The sequence below is a fragment of the Grammomys surdaster genome, unplaced genomic scaffold (assembly GCF_004785775.1).
Source record: "Grammomys surdaster isolate TR1022 unplaced genomic scaffold, NIH_TR_1.0 342, whole genome shotgun sequence".
Classification (NCBI taxonomy): domain Eukaryota; kingdom Metazoa; phylum Chordata; class Mammalia; order Rodentia; family Muridae; genus Grammomys; species Grammomys surdaster.
In genome coordinates, this window is record NW_021604761.1 from 388,267 (window position 1) to 397,893 (window position 9,627).

The 9,627-nt window shown below is 47.0% G+C and overlaps 1 long non-coding RNA gene across 2 annotated transcripts; it reads right to left on the reverse strand.

Moving 5' to 3' along the window:
* Positions 1-1,032: 1,032 nt before the first annotated feature.
* Positions 1,033-6,739, reverse strand: LOC114630664. Of its 2 annotated transcripts, XR_003712846.1 has the most exons (4): positions 6,702-6,739; positions 5,170-5,262; positions 1,249-1,636; positions 1,037-1,100 (listed from the first exon to the last, which is right to left on the reverse strand). It is a non-coding gene; the product is annotated as an uncharacterized LOC114630664 (long non-coding RNA). The 2 variants fall into 2 exon arrangements; XR_003712845.1 differs by having other exon boundaries at positions 1,033-1,636.
* Positions 6,740-9,627: the final 2,888 nt, after the last annotated feature.

The window sequence follows — 9,627 nt, forward strand, 5'->3', positions numbered from 1 at the left end:
TAAATAAATAAATAAATAAATAAATAAATAAATAAATAATTTAAATCACATTTTATTTGTTTTGTGTTTTGGGGGTAGTGTACAGGTGCCGCTGTAGATGGATGGATGTCAGAGGATATCCGCTGGAGTCGGCTCTCTCTTTTCACCATGTGAGTCTTGGGGATCTAATGCTGTCAAGCTTGGTGGGAGTGGCTTCTACTGACAGACAAAAATGTCCCAGTTTTGCCCTTTTTCAATTTCCTACCTCCAACTCTCCTGTCAAGCATTACCTTGTTAGGGAAGCCATTTCAAGTCCTCCATCAGTGGTCTCCCCTGTTCTCCCCTTTCCTGGTCTAGTCTCTCTCTGCTCATGATATATAACCTTGCCTGCCATATATACACAGTTATCCTTTCACAGGACCGCCATCCCTCCTCCTGCTAGGAGGTTGGTCCTATGGCAGCCAGGACTTTGCTGTGCTCCCTGTTCTGTAGGAATTGGCTCTCAATGGCTGCTGTGGAGAATTACCTAAGTATCCTCCTTTCTGTAGCCACAGACCAGCAGCACTGCTGTTTCTGGGGAATAGGCTATAGCACGGGATATGTCACGTAGCTCACAGTTACCTAGCCATGACTAACTCTTAGTTCTCAGGCTGTGGACTGGGGAGATGGCTCCATAGGATTGAACCTGAGTGCAGATCCTGAAAATCCACATAGAAAGCAGAACATGGTCACTTACATACAACATGTAACTCCAGCAGTGTCTGGAGCAGAACCAGGAGGATCACTGGGGTTCAGGTTCAGCACACATCTTGTTAGGGTTTCTACTGGTGCAATAAAGCGCTATGAACAGGTTGAAGAGGTGGCTTAGTGGTTAGGAGCACTGACTGCTCTTCCAGAGGTCCTGAGTTCGGTTGCCAGTACCCACATGGTGGCTTACAACCATCTATAACGAGATCTGATTCCCTCTTCTAGTGTGTATGAAGACAGAGCACTCATATATGTAAACTAAATAAATCTTAAAACAAAACAAAAAACACCATGAACAAAAGAAACTTGGAGGGGAAAGGTTTTATTTTAGCTTGCACCTCGTAGTCCGCATGCAGGGAAGTCAGTGCAGGAACCTGAAAGTGGGGTAACTGATTCAGAAGCCATGAAGGGGTGATGCTTACTCGCTTTCTCTTTAAGGCTTGCTCAGCCTGCTTAATTACACACCTCTGAGACCACCTGGGGGGACGCCTCCCACATAAATCACTAGTCAATAAAACTCACCTCGGACTTATCCACAGGCGAAGCTGGTGGGAGTATTTTCTCAAGTGGTGTGCTCTTTTTCCGGGTCACTTGAGCTTGTGTTAAGTTGACATAAAAACTAGCCAACAAGGCGAGACACCTCGTCTCAAGTAATGAAGGTGGAGAGAGTTAGAGGACACCCAAAGTCCCATACCACAGTCTTCATATCTCCGTCATCTCCATGTGAGCGAGTACGCACCCACACCCACATCCACACAGAGGTAAATAAAAAAACACGTCAGGCCTGTCTAACATCTGTGCTCTTCTGTCTTCCCCCAGCCAGGCCGGGGGAGTGTTACAAGCAGGGAATCGGGCTAGAGAGCTCAAGTGTCCCCGAGAGCTTCTGCCGGTGAGGCCACATGAGCAGTTCCTGCGGTATAAACAGAGGGAGAATGAGGCTTCAGACGCCTGGCTGCTCACTGATTGTCCCCAGAACACATCATGTGCCTGGAGCTGGCAGGTTCCAGATGGACGGTTTAATGAGAAAATGTGTTTCCGGCAGAGAGTGCTGCCACTTTACCCCCATTACCTTATCTAGTGCTCCCAAGGACAGCAAGAGGAAGGATGTTATTACCCCTGCCCCAGCATGAAGAGATGGAGGCCTGGAGAAGGTGGGGAACTGGGCCAGACCCACAGCACTTAACTCAGGGATCAGGCATGGATCCAAGCACTGCTGCTGAAGGGAGAGTAACAGGTCTGATGGGAAAGGACCAGTTTATGGCCTCCAAGGGGCAGCACACAGGCTGAGTTCTGAAGGGGTAATAACAAGAAAACAGAGAAAGACAGCATGGGCCCGAGGCTGGGCGCCCTGGAGTTTGCTACAGACTGACAGTTTATGTACTCTCAGAATGCATATGTTGAAATCCTAGCCCCAAAGTAATGGTATGGGGGGGTGATTAAGTCTTGAGATTCAGGTCTCGTGGATGGGACTAGTGTCTTTATAAAAAGACACCACAGCTGGGTATGGTGGGACATACTCATCAGGCCAGCACTCAAGAGGCTGAGGCAGGAGGATTATGAGTTCAAGGCCAGCCTGTAATATATATATATATATATATATATGTATATATATGTATATATATGTATATATATGTATATGTATGTATATGTATGTATACATATACATCATATACATATATAGTGTGTGTGTGTATATACTCTCTGTCTCAAAAGAACAAAAACAAATGAAAAAGGACCCCAGTGACCTTGCTCCCCCCTCTCTCTCCAGTTATGGGGATACAGGAGAATATGGCTATTGCTGGCAGGCTAGGAAGGGATCCTAACAAATTCAGACCTTCCAGGGCCTTGCTCTTCTGCTGCTACCCTTTAGAACTGTAAGAAAGAAAGGTGTGTTGTTTACATTGTCAACTCTATAGTAATGTGTTATACTGCAAAGACACAGTCTGAGCTTCTGGAACCACAACCCCATTCTTCTAGCAGGTCTCTGCCAGCCTGCTCTGCCTGGTGGGTAGGACTGAGTACTAACCCTGCCGGCTTTCCAGAGCTGATCCTTCCTGCTTTGTTAAAAAACAAAACAAAACAAAAAGCAGCTATTAAACCAGCAATAATGACATTTTCAAGCCTCTAATGCCTCAGAGAGCCTCCTGGTCTTTGCCTTTGGGCCCAAGACTTCCACGAGGGATAATCTTGGGGATGTGAACCAGGTCTTATGCCCCCAAATCTCTGCTTCTAGCTAAGACCTCTGGAGATTTTCTTACCTTTCTTGGTGCTTTATAATCCTGGTTGTCCTAGAACTAGCTCCAGAGACCAGGCTGGCCTCAAATTCACAGAGATCCAACTGACTCTGTCTCCAGAGTGCTGGGATTAAGGGCATGTGCCACCATGTATTTTCACTAAGGTCTTTCTTCCTAGCCATGGGCCTTGTATAGATATACAGACGTCCTGACTCTCCTGAACACCATCTGCCTTCCCAAGATCACAACCCAGTACAGGGAGCGCACAGGTATAATCCCCATATTCAGGAGGCAGGAGGATTGCTTTGAGTTTGATGCTATTTTGGATGGCATAGTGAGGTCCAAGCCAGCCAGGACTACGGGATGAGACACTGCTGTCAAGAAAATAATTATTTTAAAAAAGAGCACCTAGTTAATGCCTTGTCTACTCTGCCAGTCAACACACAACCCTCCCCAGCAGCTGCTGCCGTTCTGTCATGCCAGACCCACCTCTAGCTTGCCAACCTTCAGCCAAAGAGGGATAAACAAGGAAGTCTCTGCAGTATGGCTCTACAGGCCAGACGGCCCGCATAGCACCTATTATAATTCGCTCTCGACAAAGACACTGTCCACATGGACATCATTAGAGATCTTGTACCGTGGCATTCCACACATGCACACACAAATGCTAACACACACATGCTAGTACACACAGGCACACCCACACACACATGTACACAGACACATACACACGCAAGTCTACTGAACCTCTGAATTACTAGTTCCCCTGTCAGTATCTGGTTTAAGAAACTGGTCAGGACTTCAGACCAGGTCTGTGCTTCCAGGGCATAATTTTCTAGAAGGCAAATGAGAGTTCTTTGATTGGCCTTTTTGAAGATATCCAATCTGTATGCAAACTGTAAAGCTATTATGCCATAAGATCTCCACCTAGGTCGCACAGCACACGTGTGGAGAATGTGGTATAGAATCCAGTAAGGCAGGGCATGGTGGCACATGCCAGTAAACCCAGAACTTGGGAGGTGGAAGAGGAAGATGAGGAGCTAAAAATCGTCCTTGGTTACACAGTAAACTTGAGATTCATCTCCAAAATAAATAGACCATGGGCTTATATGAGACCTGGTCTCAAACAAACAAGTTGCTAGTTTTTGCACACTGCCAGCATTCACACACTGACCAGAGGAAGGCTTTGTCTATTCTGAGCCCCACCATCACCCACCCCTGGGGTGAGGAGAGTGGCTTTGACAATTTTCCCTGAGTCTGAGGCATTGGGCTCAGGCATGAGGGCCTGCACATGTCAACAATACATCATTCACGACTTCATCCAGTCCTTACACATTCACTTATGCCTTTTTTGGCTATCTGCATCTAAAGTCACACTCTGGTCTCCAGATGCATGCCACACAAAAACATACATGTACACTTGCATGTACATTATACATACATGTGCATATATACTCACACGCCTACATATAATACAAACATGCACACACTATTTTTGTCTAGACAATGCCACCATTTGGATTTTTAATTTTTATTTACTTATTTATTTATTTTGGAGGCATAGTCTAACTATATAGCCATGGATGACCTGGAACTCCCTATATATAGACTAGGCTAGTCTTGAACTCACAGAGCTCTGCCTGACTTTGTGTCCCATGTGTTGGGATTAAGGATGTGTTGCAACCATGCCTGTTGGATTTTTCTATGTAGTAGCCATGGCTGGCCTGGAGCTCACATTGTAGATCTGGCTGGTCTCAAATTCCCAGAGATCCACCTATCTCTGCTACCAAGTGCTGGGATTAAAGGAATATGCCCCCACGCCAAACTAGCATTTGAGTTTTTTTTTTTTTTAAATAAAGTTCTTATTGGCTGCTGAGAGAGTGGATGGGGACCTTTTCAGTTTTATGATAGTGTTCTCATAGGAAAAAAAAGAATAGTGGTTTGTTCATACATTTTTGAGCCCCTTCTATCCTCCACCAGGACCTTTGCTGGGCTCTGGCACACAGAGCAGGAGATGCTGTGACGCTCCTCTTCTGGGTTCTGACTCAGGTATCTGTCGGCAGTTGTACAGAGACAAGCTACAGTAAACAGCAGTGCTGGAAGTGAGACAAGAAGCCCAGAGAAATGCTGCTCTCCCCAAGCCTGGAGCTGCACAGCTGAGAAGATGCTGAGCAAATAGAGAAGTGGTTATACCCCAGCACTCTCTCACCTGTCCCATGATGCACTTTGCCTATCAACTGCCACATCTGCGCCTGGCAGACACGAAGCACTCAATAACTGTCACTCATGGCCCCTCAGTTCTCTGAAATATAAGACAGGAGTGGGTAAGAGTTGCCACTGACATCATTTAGGAACACAGTAATAGGAGCTAGCCGGAAGCAGAGTACGGTGGAACACTCTTTTAATCCCAGCACCAGGGAGACAGAGACAGGCAGATTTCTGTGAGTTCGAGGTCAACCTGGTTTATAGGCCAGGCCAGACTGGAAGTGAGACCTTGTTTCTTTTTTTTTTAAGGTGAGCGCCACCACCGCCCGGCCGCAATGGCTACTCTTTTTTTTTTTTTTAAAGATTTATTTATTTATTATATATGAAGACACTGTAGCTGTCTTCAGACACACCAGAAGAGGGCATCAGATCTCTCATTACAGATGGTTGTGAGCCACCATGTGGTTGCTGGGATTTGAACTCAGGACCTCTGGAAGTGCAGTCAGTGCTCTTAACCACTGAGCCATCTCTCCAGCCCCCAAGACCTTGTTTCAAAAACAGCACCAACAAAAACAATGAATGGAGGTGGGATGGTATCTGAGTAAAACAGATCCCTCCCAGAATAGACAGATTCCACCCTGAGGCGCCTGCCATCAACAGGATGTGAATACATGCTGACAGACCACAGAGTTAGAAGCAACTACTTCAGGCAGGATCAAAGTGGTCACATGGCCAGCCTTGGTACTATTGCGGTGGCCATGCACAGTGGATGGCAGTGTCCCAGGGGCTGCCTCTCAGCATATCATAGTCCATCCATGGGGAGGGAAAGGCGGTGAAAGGTGAAAGGAGGTAGGGGCAGGCTTCAAGACACACCCCAGTTCCTTAGCAAATTTATGTTTTGAAAGGGAAAAGAAAAGGTTTAGCACATTTGCTGAAGTTGCAAAAAAAATTCGAAGCCAAGAGGGGAGCTGAGATCCCTGAGGGATCGCCAAGCCGGAACGCTGAACTGAATCTAATGAGGCAAATATGAATGGGGACAAACTGTGCAAACCCAGTGACCGGAAACCAGAGGGAGTAGATATGACTCAGCATTCAAGAAGGGACACAGATTTGTTCCCAGTGAATTCCTGAGGAGCCTGCGAGGGATGAAAAGCCCAAGTGGATGCTGGGAGATTCCTCTCCGTCCTGCTGGATCTCCAGCTGCCTGCAGTCAACAGTTCTGACCTGTTTGCACTGCCCAGGAACCCAGACAAGCTAGATCGAAGACAGCAAGGGACAACCATTATCCCTACCCTGCAGACCTCACTTCCTGAAGACCCAGGTGGGTGGGAGTAAATTCTAGATAAGTCTCAATCTCCAAACTTCCAATACTCTCTGTCCCACAATCAGACCCACTAATTTGGGTACCAAAGGACACTGTAAATACAACATCATAAGACTAACGGTAAGGGGGGAAATGCAATGAAGAGGAAATAAGAGCAGAAAGAGCTGGAGAGATGGCCCAGCTCTTGCAGAGGAACCAAGTTCGAATCTCACCACAGCTCCAGAGCTCCAGGGATCTGCTTCTATCTTCTGTGGGCACCAACACTGCCTTCACTCACAAGACCTGAGGACACACACAAACACACACAAACAAATCTTATTTTTTAAAAAAAGATTAGAAAGAGCTACAGTCATAAGTAAACAAAACAAAACAAAACAAAACTGAAGAGGGGTGAGTGGCTGTAGCTCCATGGAGAGGCTGGAGGCTAAGAGACAGGGACCGCAGTCTACCCTGACGCTCTACTGCAGAAAGGATGGTGGCAGAGAAGGAAGTGGGCTCTACTCACACTCCTCCACACAGCCAACCCCTGAGGAAAGCCACCTGTACTCCTGTCTCTACTTCTCCTTCCCACTCTCTTGCCAGACCAGAGAATCTGGAGTTGACCACATCGCCCCACCCAAGCAGCCTTTCACGTGTCACTAATGACTTCCACGTCATTGTTGTGTCTCTTCCGTCTTGTCTCATCCGACTTCCTAGAAGCATTAGGTAATATTGCTGCACCGCGGCCTTGAAACGGTCCCTTGTGTGCAGCTGGTCAAACCTGGCCTCCCTGAGTATTCCGTTTGAGTCTGTGGCTTCTCCTCTCTGTATTTTGCAGACTTGCCCTAGTTCTTTGAGGCACGATGGGCCTCCCATTCATTACCAATTCCTGGCTGATCTCATCCACTCATACGCCTTCGCTTGCCACTCCAGAAGCTGATGACTCTCAAATCCATCTATCCAGCCCATGCAGCATGTTCTACTCTGAGATTCACAGCAGAAACTCCCACCTCGCTTAGCACATCCCCAGCATCTTGTAGCACTAAACTCCACCTGGAATTTCCTTCCTAAACTTGACCTCTGTCTCTATTGATTTGCTATAAGCAGTGATTCTTCTACTACCCAGGCCAGACACTCCAAGGCCATCCCTGGCCCCATTCCTTGCCATCATCCCAAGGACCACTCCATTTAACACCTCTAACGACCTCTCAGCCCTAACCACTTTCTTCAACATCCACCTCCAGGATATCTCACTGCGCATGGGGATGGCGGCCATGACCTCCTTCCTGCACACCATATAGCAGGGTTTCCCCTCCAGTATGTTCCACACTCCCTTTTGAAAACAACCTAACATCAGTCTGTCGTGACCAGGGCACTCCATCTTTCTCTAGCACACATAGTTTCACTCTTTGCGTCTGTAGCTCCATCTTCCTCATACTCCCTCATTCCTTCTCCTGGAAGGAACTTCCCACATTTGATATTTATTATTTCAACCATTGCTTCTTCGGGTGAGGCTGCTCCAATCCAACTGCATCCACCCCACCTACACCTACACCTCCTAGCATTTACCACAAGGGTAACTCAACATTTTCATGTGCTCAATATGATCATTTAGTCCACGGTGGCTGCTTATAATTGGCACTGTGTCTCCAGTTCCTAACATAATGCCTGCACAGACAGAGGAAAGAGGCACTGGGACCAAAAAAAAAAAAGTAGTGATAAGTTGCGTTTTATGATGCAATCTTTTGCTCATAAGTCTGTCACTGACTGGATGAGACCCACCTATGTGATTGGAGGGGATCTCCTTTACCTAAAGTCAGCATTGTGTAAATGTTAACCACAACTACAAAAACACCTTCAAAGTAATGTTTATCACAGTTTCCGACCAAAGACACGGGCACCGTACACTAGATTACCCAAACTGACCCATCGAACAGAGGCATCATCGATGACGTCAACTCAAAGACAAGACCGTGGTATGTTTATTGTCACATGCTGGAGGGAAATCCAGCAGACGTATTTCATAAAGTTAGGAGAAATAATGAAAAGAACTTGTGTGTGATCCTCAGATACTCTTGTCCTTGAAGCCAGAGTGACTTAGGATTACAGCATGGAGTGTCAGAGATGAGGGAGGGGGCAGCTCCCCCCCATTGTGAGGTCCAGATAGAACACCCAACTTAGACTGACCCCAGCCCTGGATGCTCTCCTCTTCCTCAGCTTCACTCTCTTCTACCAGAGTCTGCCCACTGGAATCTGGTCTGGAACTGGACTTTACCTTCCTCTCCCTGACCCATGGCAAGCTTTGAGAGAAGATGACCACAGAACCAGTGGAGGTTTTAAGGATCAGCCTCCATTGGCTCCCAGGATTAGGCCCAGGGCATTCTTTCTAGATAGCTCTAGGAGAAGGGCGTGTCAGGAGGACTCAGTCCTTGGCTTTTGAAACTAGTTGAGGAGGACCGGCTCTGGTTCTTGTTCAGAAGTCCTAGCAGGCGAAGACAGCTACTTGTGTATCTTTGGTTGAACACCCCTCTGGGAGGAGGTTGTCTTCTACCAAGTGGACAGCTTCAGGAGGGACAGTGAGGGAAGAAGGGATACTCGCTTAGCTAGCCAGATCAACCAAGTCAACTCAGCCCTGGCTGATTGTAGAGTGAGTAACAGATGGCGCCACTGGATCAGCATCATGTCTTATTTTAGACGTTATTTTATCTTATTCTCCTGAGAGAATGAAACTCCGTAAGAGTCAAGGACCTGAGGAGCAGAGATGAGGCGCAAAGGAAGAGTCACTACAGATAGGAGGAAAGGAATCCATGTCAGAAATGGAAGCTCCTGAGCGGTGGGAGCCTGCTGCGTGGCTAACGGAGGCTCTCAGCCAGTAGCTAGGGAAGGAATGAAGCACTTGTGGCCAGAGAAATTATGTGCCAATTTCCTGGTACACAAGACAGAGAGCTTCCTCAGGAGATAGCAGACGGATGAAATCCAGGCATTTCAAAAGGAGAGAGCACTCTGCCCAAGAAGGCAGAATAATGAATATTCATCGACAAGTATCCAATCAACAAATGCCTGGGCCAAGTTGTACCCCTTGTCCAAGGTACTTTAGGGAGGTACAATAACTTCACTCACTGAACATCCTGTGGAAAGTGCTGAGAGGCCAATTTTACA